Here is a 27131-nt window from a genome sequence, read left to right as displayed (position 1 = left end):
TGCTGTGGAATATTCCTTCATAGCAGCGTGCATGGTTCACTTTTACATTCTTGTGTGTTGGCCTTCAGGGCTCTTGCAGGAATGGCTCCTCTTATGCTAACTAAATCATCCCTGATGCTGAACATATAGAAGGCGCTGAAATTACTCCCGATGCTGTGAACCTGTCCCTAACTACGGCCTGGAGACTCGTGCTAACCCAGGCGCTGACACTGTCCCAAACCAAGACCCTGACATTACACGTAACTCGGACCCTGACACTACTCCTAGCTCAGTCCCTGACACTATACCTAACGAAGCCCATAATGATATTCCTAACTCAGACCCTGACACTGACTCTAACTAAGGCCCTACTGCCGCCAATATCTAAAGTCCTGATGCTATCCTGAGTTAATATCCTGACCCAGGTCTTACCAAGGTCCTGAAACTGACCCAAAGTAAGCCTTGATGCTGTCCGAAAATGAGGTCCTGTGGCTCTCCCTAACAGAGGCCCTGATAATGTCTTTAGTGAAGACCCTCACGCTGATCCCACAGAGGCCCTTCTGCTGCTCCTAAGTCATGCCCTGACAGTGTCCCGAACTCAGGCCCTAAAGATAAGCCTCACTTAGGCCCTTTGGCTGTACCTTCCTTATGCTCTGACGCTGTCTGTATAGGAAGCCCTGGCAGTGGTCCTGATTTAGGCCCTCACGCTGGTCCTAAGTAAGGCCCTGAGGCTCTCAATAACGAAGGTCTTCACGCTTTTCCTGGGTCATTTCGCGACGCTATCCCTGGCCCGGAACCTGACTCTGTCCCAAGCTCATGTCCTGCATCTTATCCTAAATGAAACCCTAATAGTATCCCTAACTAAGCCCTGATTAAACCTAACAAAGGCCTTCACACTATCTCTCACGAACACCCAGAATATATCCCTAATGGTCCCTGCCGCAATCAATAACTAAAATCCGGACACTGTCCTGACCTATTACCCTGACTCATTTCTATCCACTGTCCTGATACTTTCCAAAAGAAAGCCTGTTGCCGTCCTTAGGTGAAGACCTGAGGCTGTGCCTAACTCAGGCCCTGAAACTTTCCCTAACTGAGGCCTTGATTCTGTGACTAACACAGGCCCTGCTCATTTCTTTCACTATGACCCGAATGCTGACCCAACAAAGGCCCTGATGCTGTTCCTACGTCATGCCCTGTGTCTCCAGCTAGTGGGCTGACACTAGGCCGCACTCAGGCCTAGATGTTCTCCCTAAGTCAGGCTTTGACGCTGTCCCTACCCGAAACCCTGACACAGGTCCTAAATTAGGCCCTGATTCTCTAAGTAACTAAGGTCTTGACACCAACCCAGGTCATTGGCTGACACTATCCCTGGCTCGGATCGTGACTCTGTCCCAAGCTAATGTCCTGCATCTTATCCTAATTGAAACCCTAATACTCTCCCTAACTAAGGCGCTCACTGATCCTAACTAAGACTTTCACCCTATCTCTCACTAAGGCCCAGAATCAGTCCCTAACATGGGCCGTGCTGCAGTCAATAATGAAAATCCGGACACTATCCTGAGCTAATATCCTGACACATTTCTATCCACCCACCAAACACAGTCCCAAAGAAAGGCCTGTCGCTGTCCTTAACTGAAGACGAGAGGCTGTGCCTAACTCAGGACCTCAAGATTTCCCTAACTGAGGCCTCGATTCTCTGACTCACTCAGGCCCTGCTCATGTCTTTCACTATGACCCGAATGCTGACTCCACAAACGCCCTGAATGCTGCTCCTAAGGCATGCCCTGACAGTGTCTGCATCTAGGGGCCTCACTCAGGCCCTCACCTTCTCCCTATATCAGGCTCTGACGCTATCCCTACCCGAAGCCCTGGCACAGGTCCTAAATTAGGCCCTGATTCTCTAAGTACCTAAGGGCTTGATTCCAAACCTAGGTCATTACCTGACACTAGCCCTAGACCTGAATGTAACCTTGTCTGTTGCTAATGTCAAATTTATCTAAAGAGATTCTTTAGGATGAAATTCTTTCATCTTCTGAATAGAGTTTTCTGAAAAAAATAATGTTTAAACTCTTACTGACCTTAAACAAAATGTACTCAACTTCTGTGGAATATTCCTTTATACCGGCGTGTATGGTTTCCTTCTGCATCTGCGTGTGTTGGCTTAAAGGGTGCTTGTAGGAATGCCTACTGTTATGCTAACTAAATCCCTGATGCTGTCCCTAAATAACGTCCTGAAATTAGTCTCAAGGCTGTGAACCTGTCCCAAACTGAGGCCTGGAGGCTCATCCTAGCTCAGGCCCTGACACTGTCCCTAGCAAAGGCCCTCACACAACTCCTAGCTCAGTCCCTGACACTATACCTAACAAAGGCTATAATGCTAGTCCTAACTCAGGCCCTGACACTGTTTCTAACTAAAGCCCAGCTGCCGCCAATATCTAAAATCCTGAGACTATCCTGAGTTAATATCCTGACCCAGGTCTTACCAAGGTCCTGAAACTGACCCAAAGTAAGCCTTGATGCTGTCCAAAAATGAGGCCCTGAGGCTCTCCCGAACAGAGGCCCTGATAATGTCTTTAATGAAGAACCTGACGCTGATCCCACAGAGGCCCTTCTGCTGCTCCTAAGTCATGCCCTGACAGTGTCCCGAACTCAGGCCCTAAAGATAAGCCTCACTTAGGCCCTTTGGCTGTACCTTCCTTATGCTCTGACACTGTCTGTATAGGAAGCCCTGGCAGTGGTCCTGATTTAGGCCCTCACGCTGGTCCTAAGTAAGGCCCTGAGGCTCTCAATAACGAAGGTCTTCACGCTTTTCCTGGGTCATTTCGTGACGCTATCCCTGGCCCGGAACCTGACTCTGTCCCAAGCTAATGTCCTGCATCTTATCCTAAATGAAACCCTAATAGTATCGCTAACTAAGCCCTGACCAATCCGAACAAAGTCCTTGAAACTATCTCTCCCTAAAGCCCGGAATCTGTCCCTAACATGGGACCTGTTGCAATCAATAACTAAAATCCGGACACTGTCCTGAGATAATTTGCTGACACATTTCTATGCACGGTCCTGACACTGTCCCAAACCTGTCGGTGTCCTTAAGTGAAGACCTGACGCTGTGCCTAACTCAGGCCCTGAAGCTTTCCCTGAGTGAGGCCTTGATTCTGTGACTCACTCAAGGCCTGCTCATGTCTTTCACTATGACCTTTCACTGACCCAACCAAGGTGTTTATGCTGCTCCTAAGTCGTACCCTGACTGTGTCTGCAGCTAGGGGGCTGACGCTAGGCCTCACTCAGGCCCTGACGTTCTCCATAAGTCAGGTCTGACGCTGTCCCTACCGAAAATCTTGACACAGATCCTAAATTTTAGGCCTTGATTCTCTAAGTAAGTAAGGTCTTGACACCAAATCTAGGTCATTAACCGACACTACCCCTAGACCTTAATCTAATCTTGACTTTAGCTAATGTCAAGTTTAGGGAAAGAGATTCTTTACGATGAAATTCTTTCATCATATGAATATTGGTTTCTTAAAACAATAATTTTTAAACTCTTGTTAACCTTAAACAAAGTGTACTCAACTGCTGTGGAATATTCCTTCATAGCAGCGTGCATGGTTCACTTTTACATTCTTGTGTGTTGGCCTTCAGGGCTCTTGCAGGAATGGCTCCTCTTATGCTAACTAAATCATCCCTGATGCTGAACATATATAAGGCACTGAAATTACTCCCGATGCTGTGAACCTGTCCCTAACTACGGCCTGGAGACTCGTGCTAACCCAGGCGCTGACACTGTCCCAAACCAAGACCCTGACATTACACGTAACTTGGACCCTGACTCTACTCCTAGCTCACTCCCTGACACTATACCTAACAAAGGCCATAATGATATTCCTAACTCAGACCCTGACACTGCCTCTAACTAAGGCCCTACTGCCGCCAATATCTAAAGTCCTGAGACTATCCTGAGTTAATATCCTGACCCAGGTCTTACCAAGGTCCTGAAACTGACCCAAAGTAAGCCTTGATGCTGTCCGAAAATAAGGTCCTGAGGCTCTCCCTAACAGAGGCCCTGATAATGTCTTTAGTGAAGACCTTCACGCTGATCCCACAGAGGCCCTTCTGCTGCTCCTAAGTCATGCCCTGACAGTGTCCCGAACTCAGGCCCTAAAGATAAGCCTCACTTAGGCCCTTTGGCTGTACCTTCCTTATGCTCTGATGCTGTCTGTATAGGAAGCCCTGGCAGTGGTCCTGATTTAGGCCCTCACGCTGGTCCTAAGTAAGGCCCTGAGGCTCTCAATAACGAAGGTCTTCACGCTTTTCCTGGGTCATTTCGCGACGCTATCCCTGGCCCGGAACCTGACTCTGTCCCAAGCTCATGTCCTGCATCTTATCCTAAATGAAACCCTAATACTCTCCCTAACTAAGCCCCGACTAAACCTAACAAAGGCCTTCACACTATCTCTCACCAACACCCAGAATCTATCCCTAATGGTCCCTGCTGCAATCAATAACTAAAATCCGGACACTGTCCTGACCTATTACCCTGACTCATTTCTATCCACTCTCCTGATACTTTCCAAAAGAAAGCCTGTTGCAATCCTTAAGTGAAGACCTGAGGCTGTGCCTAACTCAGGCCCTGAAACTTTCCCTAACTGAGGCCTTGATTCTGTGACTAACACAGGCCCTGCTCATGTCTTTCACTATGACCCGAATGCTGACCCAACAAAGGCCCTGATGCTGTTCCTACGTCATGCCCTGTGTCTCCAGCTAGTGGGCTGACACTAGGCCTCACTCGGGCCTAGACGTTCTCCCTAAGTCAGGCTCTGATGCTGTCCCTACACGAAGCCCTGACACAGGTCCTAAATTAGGCCCCGATTCTCTAAGTAACTAAGGTCTTGACACCAGCCCTGGTCATTGGCTGACACTATCCCTGGCTCGGATCATGAGTCTGTCCCAAGCTAATGTCCTGCATCTTATCCTAATTGAAACCCTAATACTCTCCCTAACTAAGGCCCGGACTAATCCTAATTAAGGCATTGACCCTATCTCTCACTAAGGCCCAGAATGTGTCCCTAACATGGGACCTTCTGCAATCAATAATGAATATCCGGACACTATCCTGAGCTAATATCCTGACACATTTCTATCCACGGACCTGACACAGTCCCAAAGAAAGGCCTGTCGCTGTCCTTAAATGAAGACGAGAGGCTGTGCCTAACTCAGGCCCTGAAGCTTTTCCTAACGGAGGCCTCGATTCTCTGACTCACTCAGGCCCTGCTCATGTCCTTTACTATGACCCAAATGCTGACCCAACAAAGGCCCTGATGCTGCTTCGACGTCATGCCCTGACACTGTCTCCAGCTAGGGGCCTGAAGCTGGGCCTCACTCAGGCCCTCTTGCTTGCCCTAAGTCCGACCCTGATGCTGGTCCTAAATAAGCCCTCAGGTTCTCAGTAACTAAGGTCTTGACACTATCCCGAGGTCATTTGCTGACACAATCCCTAGACTTTACCCTAACCCTGTCCCTAGCTAATGTCCTGCCTCTTATGCTAACTGAAGCCCTTATGCTGTGCCGATGTCAGGACCTGAATTGAGTCCCCACGCCGTCACACTGTCCCTAACTAAGGCCTGGATGTTAGGCCTAACTCACGGCCTGACACTGTCCCTAACTAAGGCCCTGATGCCATCAATATCTAAAGTCCTCACACTATCCTCAGCTAATTTACTATCCCATCTCTTACTAAGGTCCTGAAAATATCGCTACGTAATCCGTGACGCTGTCCCTAACAGAAGGCCTGCTCATGTCTTTAACGAAGACCATAATGCTGATCCAACAAAGGCACTGATGCTGCTCCTGTGTCACGCCCTGACAGTGTCCCCACCTACAGGAATGACGCTAGGCCTCACTCAGGCCCTGTCGCTCGCCCGAAGCCAGTCCGTGATGCTATTATTACATGAAGCCCTAACATTGCTTCTAAAGAAGGCCCTGATGCTCTCAGTAACTAAGGTCTTGACACTATCTCTCACTAAGGCCTGGAATCTGTCCCTAACATGGGTCCTGCTGCAATCAATAACTAAAATCCGGACACTATCCTGAGCTAATATGCTGACACATTTCTATCCAAGGTTCTGACACTGTCCCAAAGAGAGCCCTGTCGCTCTCCTTAACTGAAGACGTGAGGCTGTGCCTAACTCAGGCCCCGAAGCATTCCTTAACCGAGGCCTTGATTCTGTGACTCACTCAAGCCCTGCTCATGTCTTTAACTATATGATCTGAATGCTGACTCCACAAAGGCCCTGATGCTGCTCCTAAGTCATGCCCTGACAGTGTCTGCATCTAGGGGCCTGACGCTAGGCCTCACTCAGGCTCTCACATTCTCCCTATATCAGGCTCTGACACTGTCCCTACCTGAAGCCCTGGCACAGGTCCTAAATTAGGCCCTGATTCTCTACGTAACTAAGGGCTTGTTTCCAAACCTAGGTCATTACCTGACACTAGCCCTAGACCTGAACGTAAACTTCTCTTTTGCTAATGTTAAATTTAGCTAAAGAGATTCTTTAGGATGAAATTCCTTCATCTTCTGAATATAGTTTTCTGAAAAAAATAATGTTTAAACTCTTACGCACCTTAAACAAAATGTACTCAACTTCTGTGGAATATTCCTTTATACCAGCGTGTATGGTTTACTTCTGCATCTGCGTGTGTTGGCTTTCAGGGTGCTTGTAGGAATTCCTCCTGTTATGCTAACTAAATCCTTGATGCTGTCCCTAAATAACGCCCTGAAATTAGTCCCGAGGCTGTAAACCTGTTCCAAACTTAGGCCTGGAGGCTCCTCCTAGCTCAGTCCCTGACACTATGCCTAACAAAGGCTATAATGCTACTCCTAACTCAGGCCCTGACACTGTGTCTAACTAAGGCCCTAGTGCCGCCAATATCTAGAGTCCTGATACTATCCTGAGTTAATATCTTGACCCAGGTCTTACCAAGGTCCTGAAACTGACCCAAAGTAAGCCTTGATGCTGTCCAAAAATGAGGCCCTGAGGCTCTCCCTAACAGAGGCCCTGATAATGTCTTTAATGAAGAACCTGACGCTGATCCCACAGAGGCCCTTCTGCTGCTCCTAAGTCATGCCCTGACAGTGTCCCGAACTCAGGCCCTGAAGATAAGCCTCACTTAGACCCTTTGGCTGTACCTTCCTTATGCTCTGACGCTGTCTGTATAGGAAGCCCTGGCAGTGGTCCTGATTTAGGCCCTCACGCTGGTCCTAACTACGGCCCTGAGGCTCTCAATAACGAAGGTCTTCACGCTTTTCCTGGGTCATTTCGTGACGCTATCCCTGGCCCGCAACCTGACTCTGTCCCAAGTTAATATCCTGCATCTTATCCTAACTGAAACCCTAATAGTCTCCCTAACTAAGCCCTGACTAACCCTAAATAAGTCCTTCACACTCGCTCTCACTAAGGCCCGGAATCTGTCCCTAACATGGGACCTGTTGAAATCAATAACTAAAATCTGGACACTATCCTGAGATAATTTCCTGCCACATTTCTATGCACGTTCCTGATTCTGTCCCAAAGAAAGCCCTGTCAGTGTCCTTAAGTGAAGTCCTGAGGCTGTGCCTAACTCAGGCCCTGAAGCTTTTCCTAAATGAAGACTTGATGTTCTTAGTAACTCAGGTTCTGATCATATCTTTCACTGAGACCATAATGTTGACCCAACAAAGGCCCTGATGCTGCTCTTAAGTCATGCCCTGACAGTTTCTCCAGCTAAGATCCTGTTAATGTACACATTCAACGCAATCCTTACCAAAAGTCCAATGACATTTTCCATAGAAACAGGACGAACCATCTTAGGTTGTGTGTGGAACCACAAAGGACCCAGAAGAACCAAAGCGACCCTGAGGCAGGGGAACGTGTGGAGGCATCTCACTCCCTGACTTCACACTTCATTATGAAGCTAGTCCCCAAAAATTGTGGCATTGGCAGAAAAACAGGCACACAGACCAGAGGAATAAAGCAGAGAGCACAGGAATCAACCTACAGGTATGTAATCAGTTAATTCACAAGAAAGGAGCCAAGAACATACACCAGGGAAAGGACAGGCCCCTCAATAAACGGTGCTGGGAAAACCAGACACCACACGCCAAACAACATTCAACTGTCTACACCCCACACAAAATGGGCCAAAAACCCAGTTTTCCACATCAAGCCCTTCCTCTCCTGGGTCCTCTGGAGACAGACACCCACAGCGGTCAGCCCTGCACAGGAACCTTCTCCCCACTTTTCCTCACCTTCTCCCTCAGCGGCATCACCTCCTAGCAGGTCCTGAGGAGATCAGGCTCATGTCAGCCTGAACTGGACCCCCCAGTGTCCCAGAGCTGAAGCCTCGGCGGGTCCTGAGGAGACCCGGTTTCCGTTAGTGTGGACTTGACCCCGGGTTGTACCGAAGCCCGGCCATCAGCGTGGACTCAGCCCCGCGTGTTCCTGAAGCCAAAGCCCCAGCAGGTCCCGAGGAGACAGGGCTCCTCCCAGCATGAACATGAACAGCGTGATCTGAACAGACATCCTGCCAAAAAAGTTACAGATAGTAAAAGTCATACAGAAGAAAGCTCAACATCATATACCATTAGGGAACTACAAATTAAAATCATGAGACACCATAGCACACCAATTGGGACTGCTAAGCTCCAAAAATATGACAATACCAATTGCTAGAGGGTGAGGAACAAAAGGAACTCTCCCTCATAGCTGGGGGGATGCCTGTGCAGCCACTTTGTAAGACAATTTGGCAGTTTTTTCCAAAGCTAAACAAGTCTCACGTTGGGATCCAACAATCATACTTCCAGTATTTAGGCAACTGCTTTGAAAATCTATGTTCAAATGCAAACAAGGATGCAATTATGCACAGCAGCACTTCCATAATGGCTAAAAACTTGAAATCAGGATATCCTTCAAAAGATGAATGCATAAGCAAATTGGGATACATCCATGTCAAGGCGAGTAGAATATGCCACCTCAAAATATGTCTCTCTGGCATAAGGGTTATTGGTCTGCTTTAAAAAGAATACGGCTTCCCTGGTGGCTCAGTGAGTAAGAGTCCACCTGCCGATTCAGGGGACACAGGTTCGAGGCCCGGTCCGGGAAGATCCCACATGCCGCACAGCAACTAAGCCTGTGCGCCACAACTACTGAGCCTGTGCTCTAGAGCCCGCGAGCCACAACTACTGAGCCCGTGTGCCACAACTACTGAAGCCTGCATGCCTAGAGCCTGTGCTCCGTGACAAGAAAAGCCACCACAATGAGAAGCCCCTGCTCGCCAACACCCAGAGAAAAGACTGCACGCAGCAACGAAGACCCAATGAAGCCAAAAATAAAATAATAAATTTATTTTTAAAAAAATCTCAGAAAACTGAGATTGCCGTTTTATGAAGGGCATTTACAATAGAGAAATCTCCATTTATAAGGGTATGTCCCTCTTTGCACCAAAAATAGAAGGATAATTAAATCTTAAGTAACTCTTTTCAATGGGGAAGTCCTGACTTAAATGTGCACACAGCCATACCCTTGTTTACTGTGCTTTGCATGATAACCTTCCATAACTGGCCTTCCCCCCTTCCCCAGCATCTTTTCTGTTTTTAGCTGAAGACGGTATTGAAGGGGATGGTTTGGGGAGTGACTCAGTTTTCCGTGGTATCCCCCCTCTATTCAGAAGGTATACATGTTATTAAACTTCTGCTTTTCTCCTGGTAATCTGTCTTTTATTACAGGGGCGGGGGGGGGCCTCAACCAAGAACCTAGAAAAGTAGAGGGAAAATTGTTTTTCCTCCCATACACATGCAGTGGAATACTACTCAGCAGAAAGGAATGCACCATCCACCTATGGAAAGACATGGATAAACCTTCAGCGTGTACTGCAAGTGAAAAATCCAGCCTGAGCAGGCTGCACACAGTATGACCCCATTGATGACATCCCGGGAAAGGCAAAGCTACATAGATGATAAGCAGATCATGGGGTGGGGGGTTTGAAGTAGTCCATGTGATACTCTAGGATGGATACCTGTCACTATGCATTTGTCTAAGCCCATAGATGTGTGTAGCCCAAGGGGCCAATCATAATCTACTCAAATTTAGTTATTTAGGGTGTAGGATGTTGCACGATGGAATACGTCATGTGACAGAATCTAACGATTAGAAATATATGGAAACAACTCACTGTAGGGGATGGGGTAAAAGCTGCTGACTTAAGTTACCTTTGGAAATGAATGGAATCTGTAGGCTAAAGGCAAAATGGCCCGTATATATACAGTGGGCTTTGTTTTATGAAGTTCTTTCCAGGGTGTAGTAGCTAACAATTCTGAAACCTCTGCACATGTAATGTGGAAAGGAACAATGCATAGATAAATGGCAGATGGTGGGAGCCAGGCTCCTTGCTGTGGGAGTGCGAACTTACAGGTACGCAAGGGGAGAGCCTCTGCCCTCGTAATCCTGGATCTGGGCTTCCTGGGAGGATGCCGACTGGCCGGGGGGAACACACAGATCTTCACGCCGGGAAGACCCTGCAGACATAGGAACTTCGCACCCCATCTTTCCATCCACACCTGCTGGAAACACTCAGCCCTCCGTAATCAGTCAACTGCAGCGTTTAAGACATTCTCACCCCTAAGCAGATAAAGGAGCGTGAGGGTCTGGCTTACCCCTAAGCTGTCCCAGAATCTAGGCCCTGGGGATGGAGACAGTTTGGGGATTCCTGGGCCTGTGAATCCAGGCCCTGGGGGTGGAGCCAGGTTGGGGCTCCTGGGCCTCTGAATCCAGGCTCTGGGGGTGGAGCCAAGTTGGGGGCTCCTGGGCCTCTGAATCCAGGCCCTGGGGGTGGAGCCAGGTTGGGGGTTCCTGGGCCTCTGACCAGCAGGTGAGAGGAAGGAGGAAGACCAGTCCTGAGGACAGAGGTGCCCTGAAGTCTGTGAGCCCAGGAGCCCCGATGGGACTCATTCCCAGTGAGGACATGGGCGGGGCCTGCAGTGGTTCTGTGTTCCCCCTGGGCCCTTTGATGAAGCCATGGCAGCACTGGGCCCAGACGTCTCCTGGCGGCGTCTCAAACTCTGACACAGTGGTTTTACAAAGGAACAAGAGAATGGAGCTGAGCCCCTGACGGCCACTCCTTTCTGGCTCTGAGTTGCTTCCAACAAGACCGCAGTCACCTGCATTAGTCTGCTGTGACCCATCTGCCCCCACTTTGCCTTTCCTCTCCCTCCCTGCCATGATTCCAGTGACATTTCCAGCCCGGACCCCTCTCCCAGGCCAGACGCCTCCGTCCAGTCACTGCACACCCATCTCACCTTGGGGGCTTAGCAGGGTTTCAGAGGACTGGGATCCTGCAGCTCCCCACACCCAGGAGCAGCCCCACCTTCCCAGGTTGCTGAGCCCAGGCACCAGGTGTAACCGAGCAGGACCCTGTGGGGCCTTCCCAGGACAGACCCCTCCCCCACACCCTCTGCTGTAGCTCCTCTCTGAAGTACCTGGATAACAGTGCCCGATGCATGCTTCCTCCACCACCAAGTGGAAGGAATTAACTACTTGATGATCAGGAACAGGTAACCCCGGAGCTCCTGGTGCTTAAGAATTTATAACGTTAACCGCCCGTTACCTCACCATCAATCAGAGAATTGTGCACCAGCTGATCACATACCCTGCGACCCCCCTCCTTCACTTGGCCTTGAAAATTGCTTTGCTGAAATCCTTCAGGGAGCTCGGGGTTTTAGAGCACAGGCCACCTGGCCTCCTTGTATCCGCACTTTGACAATTTAGGCTGCACCTTCCTCCACCACCCCCGGTGTCAGTAGACTGGCTCTGCTGCCCTCGGGCGAGTGGACCCACGTTCGGTTCGGTAACACTGGGGCCTCCCAGGCTCCCACTCGCCTTGTGCCCCAGTGACTGTCAGCTCCTTCTCCACAGTCTTGTTGCAGCAAAAACAGAAACGAAGTTTCCCTGCCCTGAGAACAAGGGGACAGCGAAAAGACTAGAGAAGAAACGTAACCTGGCCTGAAAGAGCTCATCACTCCTTGTTTCACTTTGTCACTCATTTGTAGTAACTAGATTTGTACCCTACAAAGCTAACCTCACTCCGACACTATGGAATTTACCTTCGGCACCCATCACCCCTCACTGTGTGTGTTACAGCCCCTGCTTCTCACTCCCTAACCTTATTATGTAACGCACTTAGATTCTATACGCTCCTCATAACAAATCACCCCCTAGTTTTTCATTTCAGAAACAAGGTCACTGGCCAATAAACCAGAGGCAAACGGACGCAATTACCAGTCTGCTGGACCCCAATTACCGGCGACCTGATGCCAGCGATGACTGTTTTGAAATAATGCAAAGGAAAGGAGGAATGCAAGACCTTCACTACTTTGATCCTTATCCTCTACCCTGGACTGCGGAAGCCCCACATATAAAATCTTCCCTGATTCTCAAAGAGGGGTGCCCAGTTCTTGAGGTGCTAGCCAGCTGTGTCTTCCCTGCTGCCTGGCAGAAAAATAAAGCCATCTGTCTCTTCCTCCAAAACCCCTGTCTCCGTATTTCTGTTCGGCCTCGGTGCACAGGGAAACCGATACTTTGACAACGGTCTGTGGCCAGTTCCCACACTAATTCCCCTCTACGCCCACAGCCCTGGCCCAAGCCGGATCTTGTGCCTGGTTCCTCCATCAGACCTGACAAACCTCCCTGCCCCACGGTGCGTCTCACATCCCACCCCAACGTGGTCTTTCTGAAGCATAAACGAGACTGTGACTCTCTCCCTCCTGTAATCCCCCAAAGTTTCCCCACTTTCGCTAGGGTATCTGCCAAGGCCCTGAGAGTCCCCGGCAGCCCCACTAGGCTGCTGACTCCTGGGTTCCCAGACACTGAGCACCTCAGCAGGCCAGGTGACACGGCAGGAAACCCCAGAACTGCTCACCTCAGGAGGGGGCTGGCACTGCCACTGCCTGATCAAAGAGAGCAGAGAAGGGTTCCCCAGCTGGGACACAAACTCTGCACGAGTGGCCTCTCCTTGAGCCATTAGCTCACCTCGTATGACTTGAGGGAAGGAAGGACCGAGGCACACTTGGTTCCTAAGGAGGATGCTATAGGCTCAGTCATGTCTCCCCAAATCCACATGCTGAATGCCTAACCCCCAGGACCCCAGGATGTGTCTGTATTTGGAGATGGGATTTTTAAAGAGATGATCAAAGTAAAAATGACGTCACTAGGGTGGATCCTAATCCAATAGGATTGATGTCCTACAAGAAGAGATTAGGACACAGATAGGCACAGGGGGAGACCATGTGAGGACCTGGGGAGAAGGTGGCTGTCTAAGCACCAAGGAGCGAGGCCTCAGGAGAAGCCAGCGTGCAGACACCTTGATCTCCGACAGCATCCAGGACTGGGAGATAGGCCTGTTATTCAAGCTGCGCAGTCTGTGGTATTTGTTACGGTGGTCCCGAGCAGACTCACAGGGTAACTCAGGGCTCAGACTGGACAGACCCCGCTCTCCATCCCCTTGTACGTGAGTTACAGGAGCCCCAGGCACTGAGGAGGGGGTCCCTGAGGAGGCACAAGATAGAAGATGCTAGGCATTAACACGACTGCATTCATGTTAAACGTGCCTGAAGTCCATTCACCTGAGATGGTTTTGTCCTGCATGTACATCGGCACCTTTAGTCTGAACTGCAGACCTTTGGCTTCACCACCTCCACTGCGAGCATTAGCTTCACCTGCTGTGGACCATCTCCTATAGGATTTCCAGAACCACAGAGCATCGAAGCTTCACAGAACCCAGAATCTGTGCGCTAGTGTCTGGGCGACCCTCACAACAGAGCCGCACAGCTGCCCATCAGAACCCATTTCCCTTTTTCCTGTGCACAGCTACCCTGCACATCCCAGCCTTCCCACCCCTTACAGCTGGGGCACAGTGTCTCGTGTTACCAAGGGGAAGGGGTGGAGGTGGTGAGGGCCTTGGCCAGCCTGCATCCTAGGACGGAGGGCACGATGTCCCTGTGGTCACCCCACCCCGCTGGTTGAAACACTCACCTGGAAGCAGGGAGGAGAAACAAAGTGGGGGCAGAGCCTGGGAACTGACACCCACCTGCCCTGGACTCTCACAGGAAGGGGACAGAGACATCTTGAGCTTCAGCCCAGTTTTGGGAGACACTATGTTCCAGCAACAAACTTGGCCTTAAACGCTAAGTTGCTTTACAAACCCCTCCCCAGCTGTCACAGAAAGTCAGGCTTCATCTCATCACACGTTTCTCAAACACCAGCTCACGCTGAGACCACCTCTCAGGTGATGGTGTTTCAGAGCAGCCCCTTTAAAAGATCCCTGGATTTCAGCTCTCCCCGCCCTGCCTTCAGTTTAAGGGAGAAGTTTCCTTGACAACCTACCTTGACAAACCTGCTCAGTTTCCTTAACAACCAAGCTTCGCAATCTCCCAAACTCTTCTCCTTCAAACATTCCTATTCTAAGCTTGATGAGCCTAAAGTGACAGTGCTGTCATCACGTGCCACAGGGTGACTCCTCCAAGCCCGTAGTTACTGGTTACATGATGCTACTGATGATGACATCCCAGAAGAGCCAGCTTTGCAATATCACCATTTCTGGACTCGGCACTGGGTCCCTTTCCACAGACAGAGTGGAGTGGCTGTTTCCACGGGCCCCGTGGTGGAAGAGCTCACCTAATGCAGCCAGGACTTCATCCTTTCCAGGTGATTCCAGGGTCCTCATTCTCCCCAGACCCCCACCCACATGGCTGCTGGCTGCTATCTATACGGGACCTTGGTAATCTCCTAAAATTAGGGTTATTTTATACACAGGTAATGGGTTGAATGCTGGTCCCAAAATATGTTCCCCCCAGAACACCGGAACCGGACCATATCTGGGAAAAGCGTCTTTGTATATGTAGTTAAGGGTCCCAAGGTGAGGCCATCTGGGGTTAGCGTGGCCCCCAATCCAATTGAGAGAGTCCTTATGAGACAAAAGAGGAGAAACACAAACATAGAGGAGAAGCCACGTGAAGGCAGAGACAGGAGGGCTGCAGCCGCAAGCCTGGGGATGCCTGGAGCCCCCCAAAGCTGGAAAAGGCAGGAAGAGCCCTATCCTGGAGCCTCTGGAGGGACGTCCATCCTGGAACACCTTGATCTCAGATGTCTGGTCTCCAGGACTGGGGGAGGATGAATTCCTGTTGTTTTAAACCACCCAGCTTGTGGTCATTTGTTACAGAAGCCACAGAACAGTCACACGGACCCTGCTCTGTGGGACCCTGGAAGTGCGGGTCTCATTAAAGACCAACAGAGGCTGGGTTACAGAACCCTTAGAGTCAGCACTGGGCCCCAGAAATTCTAAAGCAGTGGCTGGACACCAGAACGTTGAGGGGTCAGTCGGAAGCCAATCCCTAAGGGTGCCGGCTGCACACGGCCTCCCCAGGTTTTTATGCCTGCCTGTACAAGTTGGGGATAAGTATTTCCATCCTGATTCAGGACCTCTGATATCACCATTCACGCTGCCAATTAAGAACCCACTAGTTACACAGAGGAAAACCCTATCAGGAAAACCCTTGCTCCAGTGGTAAACAATTCTGAAGTTGGTCAGAGGTGGGGAATCATCTCTCATGCAGCCAGCAGCCCCCCCGCAAGGAACGTCCTCATTGCAAAGCTGGGGGACCATGTCAAGGCGTCCCTGAGTAAACATGAGCTGACCCCCAGGCCAGCTGCTGCTGAACTGTTCCCACCCTTCCCAGCTAAAACACCTGAATGTGTGCAAGGACTTGAAAGCCTAGAGGAAGGGCCATGGAGCCACACCAGCACGGAGGCCGACTTGGGGCCTGCAGGCCAGCCAGCATGGTCCTGGCCCCGGGCGCTCTTCTGGAAGCTTTCCATCTCCCTGCCCAATGTACCCCTCCTGTCCCGGCCCCCACCGCTTTTCTCCGTCCTCACCTCTGCCCGGGGAGAAATTCCAGCAGCAGGTATGGGTGACACATCCTCTTCTTTAGCAGGTGGCAGCGCGGCAACTCCTGCAGAAAGTCCACCAGAGCCCCACTCGCACCGGGCCACGCACAGAGCCGTGGGCCCTACTCCCTCCCACCAGCCCAGCCCCGAGACTGCCGATGGGGCAGAGAATATGGCGTCAGGCACAGCTGCAGGGGCTCTTGCTGCCTGGAGCGGTGTTTATATTGACCTCAGCCCAGGCACACCTGGGGAGGACTGGCCGGCCGGGTCAGACTGCCCAGGTCAGCCACTCCTCGCCCCTCAGGGGCTCACAGTTGCATAAAATGGACCTTGCTGCACCGGTCAGTTCCAAGGAACACGTGTAGGTCCTGAGGGTCAGGATAGACAAGGGGCTGCAGCCCTGGCTTGTTTTCTAACCATTTTATCTGGCCCATGAGTGGGAGACAACTTCAAGAAGACCCTCTCCTAATAAAAGGAACCCAGGAGTCAGGGAGAGGAGGGGTGGTGGGTGGAGACAGAGACCTGGTGCCCCGGCTGCAGTGGAAGTCTCTGGAAGACCAGGCGGAGGGAGGCCACACAGAGTGAAGCCCAGGGTCACAGACCTGTCGGAGCTGCTGTTTGTTAGTTCAAGTCCTGCTCTGAGGTGCTCTGTGTCAGCTCTGAGTGACAGGTGAGATGGGGGTGCTCTGCAATGAGGGCTATGCGCACGGTTCCTGTGTGCCCAGCCCTGCCGTGGTACCTGCACAAGGGTGTTCCGTATCCAAGGAGGGGCCTGACCACGAGAGTCCCATGGGCTGCTGGGTAGCTGCACAGGTGAGCTCCATATCCTGGGAGGGGCCTGATCACGAGAGCCCCGTGGGCTGCTGGGTACCTGCCCAAGTGAGCTCCATACCCTGGGAGGGGCCTGACCACGAGAGCCCCGTGGGCTGCTGGGTACCTGCCCAGGTGAGCTGTATATCCTGCGAGGGGCCTGACCACGAGAGCCCCGTGGGCTACTGGGGAACTGGTAAAGATGTCGGGACAGTCAGTGAAGCCACTGAGGATATGCATCCAATAGTTCCTAATTCCTACACCCTGCTGGTCATTGTACCATCCCCCAGGACATAGTATTCTGTATGAGACTTACATGATGCTTTCTTCTGTATTCCATTAGTCCCAGAGGTCACAGAAATTTTGGCTTGTGACTGGCAGGACTCAGCATACAAGGAAGACAGTACTGCTGGGCCGTCCTCCCCCAAGGGTTCAAAACTTCCCGCACCACCTTTGGGGAAACTTAACTAAAACCTCAAAGATCTACCTCTGGAGAAGGGAACCCTCCTTCAATATGCAGACGACATTCTGATCCCCAGCCCTACTAAGGAGGCCTCTGAACTACCTAGCCAATAAAGGATAGAAGGTGTCCAAGACAAAGGCTCAAATATCACAGACTAAGGTGACCTGCCTGGGCTTCATTCTCACAGAAGGTCGGAGAAGCCCATCCCAGGAAAGGGAAGAAGTCATTTGCAGCCTTACCCCTTCTAAACCTAGAAGACAGCTTAAGGGTTCCTAGGGAGGTCGGGGTTTGCTGCATCTGGATCCCTAACTACAGTCTAATAGCTGGGCCTCTATAGGAAACATTGAAAGGAAAAGATGATGATCTGTTCGAATAGAATCCAGAAGCAGTCTTTCAAGAATGGAAAGAGCAGTTAATTCAGACCCTTGCCCTGGACCTCCCTAACTTAGCTAAACCCTTTGACCTTTACATTCTGGGTAGAAAGTGAATCGCCCTTGGAGTATTAGTGCAAAAACTGGGACCTCTTGAAATGGAACAATGCAAGAATGCCCTCCAGGTAGGAGAAAGTACGGTCACCAAGGGCTTGGCCCGCCGCCCCATCCGGCCAAGATACTGGGGGTATCTAAAAACCTGGAATCCGCAGCCCGCAAGGCCAACTCCCTCCTAAGGGGAAAGGACCGCACGCGGTGATCCTAACCACCCACCATGCCCTGAAGTTGCAGGCGTCGCTCCGTGGGCACACTGACCTCGAGTGAGGAAGCCCTCCAACTCCAACCTCCAGAGGGACAACTGGGGGCAACGGGTCCCCATGATGACCCGTGTGACCATCACTTGACGTGGATCTTCTCTCAGAAAACAACAAGAGCGTGCCCCAAAAGAGCAGACTACTGCTTGCAGGACTTACTGCACCCAGAGCGGAGCTCATAAGCTTGGCGGGGGAACCCTAAATAACGCTGTCACCATAGAAACGCCTACAGACACCGCGGTGAAGGCGGCAGCCGATGAGACCGGCTGCACTCCTGGCTACTTGAAAAGGCCGTTGACTCAGTGGCCGTCATGGGTCTGGATCACCACCGGCCCTGGACTGTGTGGGAGTTGAGCAGGCAGGGTTCTGACACCTGGTGCTGTTTGTACGTTAATTCAGGGGCCTAATTGAAGAAAGCGCAGACTACTGGTCAGAGCATCTAGGCTGGCAGAAACCGTCTGCCTAAGGTGGCCGAACAAATGTGGGCGGGGTAAAACCGGCCACCCCAGAGTCTCTGCGCATCTCTTTCCTGCACCCTTAAAGGTCATTAGAATCTATAACACTTCAAATGCTGGGGCTCAGGCGGACGAGCAGTGAGGGAAGAGCCCTGGGGACAGTCAACCTCACCTGGAGGCTGCTGGGGAGAAGTTCTGCCCCTCCCCCCGGGTATGAGGCCTCCCGACTCAGCACGAAGCAGTTACAGAAGCGGGGTCTGCACCCTCAGCGCCCCAACAATGAGGAATGGGACAAAAGGCAGAGGAGGGGTTTGTCACCGGCAGAGCCCATGAAAAAATCCTGGGAGATAAAAATAGAATCCGGGCAATAAAGTAAAGTCTAACGTTTATTCCTTTGTGCTTTGTCTAATTTCACTTGCCCCTAGGTTTCCACATGCAGAGGTCCCACACCCGGCACTTCAGAACCTATTTCCTGGTGCAAAATGGCTGGGCCGACACCTCAGCTCGCGGGGCCCCATGCAGACTCCGCGACATGGAGTCTGAGCTCCAGCCAACCCGGCCCTCGAGACTCCGCCCCTTCCGTCCCGCTGATGCTGCCGGGATCCCCACACAGCAGCCCCGCCCACAGCCCTCGGGGGAGCGCACGCTCCCACCTCTCCCCGTTCTCTGATCAGAATCTAAAGTTTCCTTTGCTTCTGAACCAAACTCAGTCTCGTTCTCTTGGCTCCAATGACACGGGGCAGGGGACCCTTGTTGGGGCCCACTCTGCAGGATCAGTGACAGAAATTGAGAACATTGTAACTTCAATGAACAGATGTGTGAGCCAAACTGTAATTAACCTAGAGCCGTGTATAAGGCTCGGGTAAAATAAGATGTTTCCAACACTTCCATTTGATATTTCCATCACTTTAGTATAGGCAAGTTCAGTGAAGGGGTTTGTCTTATTTGTCAGGTCAACATTAGAGAAATGAAGTGATTTCTTTCCAAGGATGTACATCGAATAATCTTGGCTGAAGCTTCAATATAGTTTTGAATGCTTTTCCATTGAAAATGATACCTCTCTTTCAGCTCCCCCATTTCTGAGAAGCATAAAATCTTATAATTTATTATTACCAAAGGGGAAAGGTGCAGGGAGGGATAAATGAACAGTTTGGGATTAACACGTACACCCTGCTATGTATAAAATAGATCATCAACACAGAACTACTGTACAGCACAGGGAACTACACTCAATATTTTGTAATAACCTAGAAGCGGGAATAATCTGAAAACGAATAGATATTTTTATTGACATCATCTATCAATGACAGATACAATGTACCCTAACGGAGGCCGATGGTCAGCGCTTCTGACCCTGAAGACTTTAATCATCTTAAGTTCGGACTCTGCCTACTGCCCAAGGCCCTTAATGAACATACGTGTAGCCATAGTGTAAAATTCCCCAGTTTAGGGTTCAGGGAGACACTGATTTGGAAACATCCCTGGTGTTCTCTTACCATGCACGGGACCCTTCCTACAGCTAAAACATGACTCTGACACCCAGAAGGTGGTACACCATTTGATCGGGAAGAGTTTGGAAAAAGCATCTCATCTCCTCATCTCCAGGGAGTCGGGTTCACCCCCCCAGTGTCTTTCCTAACAATCTCCCCACTTGGGGATGTCAGCACCTTCAACCTCCTGTTGCGCACAGTTTGGAATCTGTCCAGAGGATGAAGCGGAAGGATGAGAAACAATGAGAGAAAAGTCCTAGGTGTTCGGACAGGCACATGTCACTCTCATTTCCAATCAGGAAGACGAAATGACCAAAGGCTAAGATTGCCCATGGAAAAAGAATACGGCTTGAGGAAATCCCACTGTTTTGTGGCCAGTTCCCAAAAACACAAGTTGAAAAATGGAACTCAGGATCACTAAAATTCACGAAACTGCAGAGTTGAAAATATCTATCATTGAAAAATGTCTTGAGGGAAGTCACCGAAAAGGAATTGTAAGCAAGGGAGAATGGCAGGAAAGGGATTTGAAGAGGTAAAAAGGACTCATCATGAAAGCACAAAAAAGGGGCTGAACATCGCCAACGGTGCAGTTAGCCAAAAAGGGCGTATGCTTTTTTCCTGAATATATTCAAGAAAAGGGCATACACCCTTTTCAGCCAACCAAACAGGTGGGCATTGCAAATCAATACTACAAAAAGTATCACACTTCGCATCAGTCAGAAGAGCCATCCTCATAAAGTGTAAACACCAGAAATGCAGGACAGGGCGAGGAGTGAAGGGAGCCCTGTGAGGCTGATAGTGGAAATGTAAATTGCCAACGGGCACACTGAAGAAGTGTACTGTGTTTACTAAAACATCTAAACAGATGAGCTACAGAGCATAGGGCACTTGCACTCATGGGTGAATATCTTGGGAAAAACAAAAATCGTCAGGATACAGGCACCCCAACGTTTACCGCCTCTCTGTTTAAAAGAGCCTCGACTTGGATAAAACCTAAATATACCTGGAAGGAAAAAATGGATAAAAGAGATGTGGTACATATGTAGAGTGGAATATAACTCAGCCAGGATATCAATGAAATAAGGCCAGTTGCATCAACTCAGGAGGAGTTATGTAAGATCATTCTAGGTAACATAAGTCAGAAAGAAAAAGACACATATCGTAAGATATAACTTAAAGGTAGAATCAACAATGGCTACACATGAAACAAATTACAAAACAGAAACATAGTCAAATATGTAGAAAACACACATAAGGCTGCCAAAGGGGAAAGGTGGGGAGGGGTGAGGCATTATCCAGGAGGTTGAAATTAGCAAAGATACCGTTCCAAATACCAAATTGATAATAGACGAGGCCTACACGGAACCTCAAAGAACTGCACTCAGCACATTCAAGTCACCAGAAAAAATTCTATACGACTGTTAAGAATCTGAAAAAGAATTTATTGATGTCTGTTTCTACGTGAATCAAGTGGATGTAGAACAGCAACAAACAGCGTTGAAAATCAGCTGTAACCAATATAACAATAGTAGAAAAAGACAGTGACAGACATAAAAACCCTTATAACTTTTGCTCAGGGGCTATGATGCAACATGGATTGAACACACCTAGACACACAGCAGGATGAGACATAAGGTTGGACACTCTTGGGACTGAGAGGATTGGTGAGGTTGAGTGAGCAAATGCAGACCCTTTAAAGTAATACTGTGTGCTACCCATTCCATGGGTCCCAACTCTCCAGGTGCAACGCAACCTTCCTACAGCTAAAAGATGCATGGGAAGCCCAGAGGATGATACACCGTGTGATGATGAAAGGTTTCGACAGCGCACCTCATTTTTCATCTCCTGGTGCTCGGGTTCACCATTCCAGCCGCTTTACTAACAATCTCCCCACTTGGAGAATCAGCACCTTTAACCTCCTGTTTCGAACAGTTTGCAATATGTGCCGAGGATGAACGGGAAAAGGGGGAACCAATGAGAGACTCGCTGGAGGTGTTTGGTCGGGCACATGTTACTCTCATTTCCCATCACGAAGAAGAATTCACCAAAGGCTCAGCCTGAAGCCCCGAAACCAGGATAGGGCCTGAGGCGATGCTGTGGTTTTCTGGGCCAGCTCACAAAAAGGGCAGTTGAAACATGGAGCTCAGGGGCACTGCAACTCACAAACCTGCACAGTGATAAATGACAACTACCATCCAAAAATACATTGAGTTAAGGCAACGAAGAGGATTTGAAAGCAAGGCAGAATTGCAGGAAACAGATTTCAAGAGGTAGATTGGAGTTTCCTTGAAAGCACATGAAAAGCGGCAGAACTTGGACAATGATGCAGTTGGCCAAAAAGGGAGTATGTGTTCCTTCCTGAATATATTCAGGTAAAAAAGCATACACACGTTTTGGCCAACCAAGCAAGCTGGGAGAGCAAATCAGCACTACAAAGAAGTCTCACTTCCCCCCGGTCAAAACGGCCATCTGAAAAAAGTGTAAAAAACCACAAATGCAGGACAGGCCATGGAAAACAGGAAACCTTGTTATGCTGACGGGCGGGATGAAAATTGCCGCAGACACTCTACAAAAGTGTATGGTGTTTCCTAAAACATCTAAACAACAGAGCTACAGAGCATAGGGCACTTCCACTCATGGGCGTATATCTTGGGAAGACTAAAAATCAACAAGACACAGGCACCCCAAAGCTTAGGGCTGCTCTGTTTACAAGAACCTCGACTTCGGTACCCGTTCCATATCCCAGGAAAGAGAAAAATGGATACAGAAGTTGTGAAACTTATGTACAATGGAATATCACTCAGCCATGAAATCAATGTCATAAGGCTAGTAGCAGCATAATGAGTGGATTTAGGTACGATAATTCAAAGTGAAAAAGGTCACACAGAAAAAGAAATTTATCAAAACATATCACTTATAGAGGGAATGTAAACATGGCTACAAAGAACTGAATTAAAACAGAACAGAGTCACGCTTTTAGAAAACACACTTATGCCTGCTTCAGGGGAAAGGTGAGGGGGGGTTTTCATAAAACAAGAGTTTGAAATTAGCACAGATACCGTTCCAAAAACCAAATATGTAATAGACAAGACCTACTCCTTGCTCAATGAACTGGACTCAACAGCTCCTATTCATCGCAGAAAAAAAATTCCAGCCCTTGTTTCTCAGGAGCTCTGGGGTCTACCTGCGAGGTAAACTTAACTCACCTGGCACAAGGCGGCCATCCCGGGTTTCACATCAACATGATCTCAGGCACAAACCTCCTGGCTTTTCCATTGTGTCTTTAAGTTACTTGTTGAAACAACTGCACAAATATGACAAAGATATAAAATCAGGCATCTTCTGCCCCAGTGCCTGCTCATAAATGATTTTCTGCCACTTTAATGATAAAGATAGAACATTTCAACATTCTGCTGCCCTTATTATTTGTCATTTTTCTTGATATTTCTATTGAATACTCTTTCAATATTTTAACAATGGAACATTTATTTACCTTGTTCCAGACCCAGCCTGTAGTGGTAAAGGTTTTGTTGTTATATTTCTATTATGTTTCCTTTAAAAATCATTATGCTATTTAACTGGATTAAGTCAATTCTACAGGCATTTATCTTATGATATTGATGAAATTAATACATAGAGGGCAGTAGTACAAGTTGATTGTACTCCAGAGCCTCTATTAGCACAGTTAAGTAAGTATAACTATTATCTATATGTAAACCAAAGTACATGCCAAGTGAGACTCTCCGACGCTTCTTCACTGTCTACCCCTCAAGCCTGTGAGAAATGGAATATTTCTTGCCATCTCAGTAAACAAAAGATGCCACAGTCATCCTCTCCAATGTGAGCGGGCAGGCCCTGAGGAACTCAGGATATGCAATTACAGGATGCAGGCCCCAGAGAGCTGAGGTGCATATCAAAGGAAGGAATTCTGAGCCTGACTCCGGCATCTTCGCATACAAAGGAAAGCCCTGCATTGCTCACCTTGGGAGAGCAGGTTCTCCTTAGCTGACAATCACCTTTTCACGTCCCCCATCAACTGCGCCAGCCCCCCGCCCTGTCCCCTCCCCCCCCCCCGGTGCTTTAGCTCAGGGAGGAAGGGGCGCACAGGGCCTCGGCTGAACAAGAGGCCTGGGAGCCTCGGGAGGAACTTTCGGCCGCTTTCCCCGCCGTCGGGAGGAGGGTCGCTGACGCTGCGGCCGGACCCTGCGCCTCCCTCGCCCCGTGTCCCCTCAGGACGTTCAGCCGCCCTCTCCCCACGCCCCCCGGGCCCCGCGAGCCAGGCCGAGGGCAGGGCCGAGAGGAGGGGCCGAAGTTCCCCGGGACCAGACCCCGAGGCCGCTCGTTCTGCACAGCAGCGGCGGGTGGCAGCGAAACGCTTCCCCTCAGAAGCTGCTCTTGCGCGGCCGCCCGGGCACGGGACCCACTTACCCGGCCCGCCGTCCCCACGACTGTCGCGGCTTCGGCCGCCGGGGCCCCTCCGCAGCCGGCAGCGTCAGTGAGGCCGCCCTCCCCTCGGGCTCCAGGGCAGCTCCGTGACGGCGGAGGGAAGAGACCCCGAGCCGGGAGCTCCAGCTCTGAGGAAACGCGGGCTCCGTTCTGGGCGCTGCGGGTGGGGCCGCTCTGCCTGAGGCCTCCTGGGAGGGAGCGGGGCGCCGGGGGAGGAGCCGCCAGGAGCTCAGGGCCCCGTCGGGGGTCCTGGAGGGGCGGCCCGGCCTGAGGGCCCCGCCCACTGTGGCCGCAGCGCAGGCCTTTTCCCTGCAATCCTACACAAAAAGTCAGAAAGATACACACGGTCTACAGTGAATGTTCACAAATGGTGGTTGCTGCTGTGCTTACTATCCTATTAAACGTGGGAAATCCATAACACACTTGAAGTTAGAAGTTAACTATGAATGTTTACCTTTCCTTATTATGTCTCTGCTATTCACAATTGTCGTTAATGAATCAGAGGCTGTGGCATCACTAGTTAAAAATGAGCTCGTTTAAAAAATAGAACTCAGGCCCACCGGCCCTACTGTATCAGAATCTGCAATTTTACACTCTCTCCAGTGTACTTGTGGACCCATGAATAGTTGAAAGGTACATTTCTACCTCGACATGTCTTTTCTGTCTGAGAAATACGCACATTTTATCCAGTTTGATATAAATAAAACACTCAAAAATGCATATGTCCGTGTTGAAACCACCATTTTATCATTTCTTTTCCAGATAACTATAGTCTCTATACTGGTTTTATGGATCACATGACATACTCTTTTTTGTAGTTAGAAATAGAGAAAGCTACTTTGTAAAAAAAATTTTATATATATATATATATATATATATATATATATATATATATATATGTGGATAATAGAAGACACTCTTCTAAATTAAAACCAGTTCTCTTAATTTGCTCTTTTCTTCTTGGGTCACATTATGAACTCTTCCCGTGGCCACATGTCATGTGTACTTTTAATTTCAGGGACTGCTGACATCCCAGGATGTGCCCATAGATTTCTCTCAAGAGAACTGGGAATGACTGGACCGAGATCAATGGGAATTGTACAGGGATGTGATGTGACAAAAGTATAGGATCATGCTCTCCTTGGGTGAGGATACCTTCCTTCCAGAATTCCTTATCCACCCACAGGGTTTAGAGTCCTTCATTTGTAGAATGTCTCCTGGAATGTTCTGCTTCCTACAATAGGGTTTCAGATTGCAACGTTTCAGGAAATATTGGGAGTTTGTGGGTATAATTTATGTTATTCTTTGCAAATTGCAGCCTCCTTTTTAATATACTTTGTAACTGCTTGGGATGTGTCTATATGAACAGTGTACTATATGTTTCTGTTATAGTCCTTACAATATTTTATTCTCTTATCATCTGTAACAACCTTCCATGGATTCTTTGGGCTTAAGGTGTATTAAAAGGGAGACGGCGATTCTGGGACTTCCCTGGTGATGCAGTGGTTAAGACTGAGCCTGCCAATTCAGGGGACACGGGTTCGATCCCTAGTCTGGGAAGATCCCACGTGCAACGGAGCAACTAACCCAGTGGGCCACAACTACTGAGCCTGCGTGCCACAACTACTGAAGCTGGTGCACCTTGAGCCTGTGTGCCATTTATTTTTAGAGAATAAAATCACCTCTGAGTGATTACAATTTAGACCAGCTAGTCAAAATTCTTTATCACCTGTTCTTCTCAAACACTGATCAATGGAACAAGTTTTACTAGGGATAAGAGTGTAATTGTATTCTAGAGTTCATATCGGCAATATGGTTTTTGACCTTGATGCTGGATCACGACATTTCAATGGTATAACTGCTATTAATTGTCTCTTTGTTCAATGATTAAAGTCTCACATGATCTGAGTTCAGACTGGAGCCCTCCTGGTTGGTTTCTGTCTATTGCAGATTTCTTCCAGTATGAAAGGACAAGAGCAATACGGCTTACTTTACACAATGTCTTCAAACTAAATGATGACATAATCTACATTCAATTAATTTATACATACCCTACTGTAGAGCAGGGTTTGTTACGGTGGCAGAGCCCGGTAATTATGTAAAACTGAAACTTTTATCTGCACTGGTTCAAGTCCTCCTCCTAAGAATATGTTTATAATCAACACTCTTTCACAAGTTACCCAATTTAATTCACCATAGCATTCCTCATATTAACTAAATGGAAAATCCTAAGCTATATACAAATCCAGAAAGGGCCAAAAATCATCTGCCCACATGGATTATTACAACCCATTGCTGAGGCATTCAAATTACTTATTAAAGACCCACTATGTCCATCAACAGCATCAATTTATATATTATTGCCCCAATGCTAGCCTTAACCCCGGCTCTCACAACATGAATTCCTCTTCCCATATCTTAGCCACTAATTAATATAAATGTAGGCATACTCTTTATATTAGCCATATCACACCTAGCCATTTATTCCGTCCTCAGTTCTGGATGAGCTTCACATTCAACATACTCACTCACTGGAGCTCTAGGGACAGTAGCATAGACAATCTCATATGAAGTAATGTAGCAGTTATTCTATCCTCAGTCTTACTGATAAATGGATCATTTACACTTTCAACAGTAATTATTACACAGGAACACCTATGACTATTTTCTTCTGACCCCTACTCAGAATTTTATTATCTCCGCAGTAGCAGAGATTCAATGAAGCCTCACTTGATTCAACAGAAGTAGAATCAAAACCTGTATATGACTTCA

The 27131-nt window shown here is 49.0% G+C and overlaps 1 long non-coding RNA gene across 1 annotated transcript; it reads right to left on the bottom strand.

The window, feature by feature from the left end:
- Nucleotides 1-8361: 8361 nt before the first annotated feature.
- Nucleotides 8362-24507, bottom strand: LOC136793939 (uncharacterized). Its single transcript, XR_010840036.1, has 3 exons — nucleotides 24342-24507; nucleotides 23120-23217; nucleotides 8362-8538 (listed from the first exon to the last, which is right to left on the bottom strand). It is a non-coding gene; the product is annotated as an uncharacterized lncRNA (long non-coding RNA).
- Nucleotides 24508-27131: the final 2624 nt, after the last annotated feature.

Source organism: Kogia breviceps, chromosome 3 (genome assembly GCF_026419965.1).
Source record: "Kogia breviceps isolate mKogBre1 chromosome 3, mKogBre1 haplotype 1, whole genome shotgun sequence".
Classification (NCBI taxonomy): domain Eukaryota; kingdom Metazoa; phylum Chordata; class Mammalia; order Artiodactyla; family Physeteridae; genus Kogia; species Kogia breviceps.
This window is presented reverse-complemented; position numbering and strand designations above follow the sequence as displayed.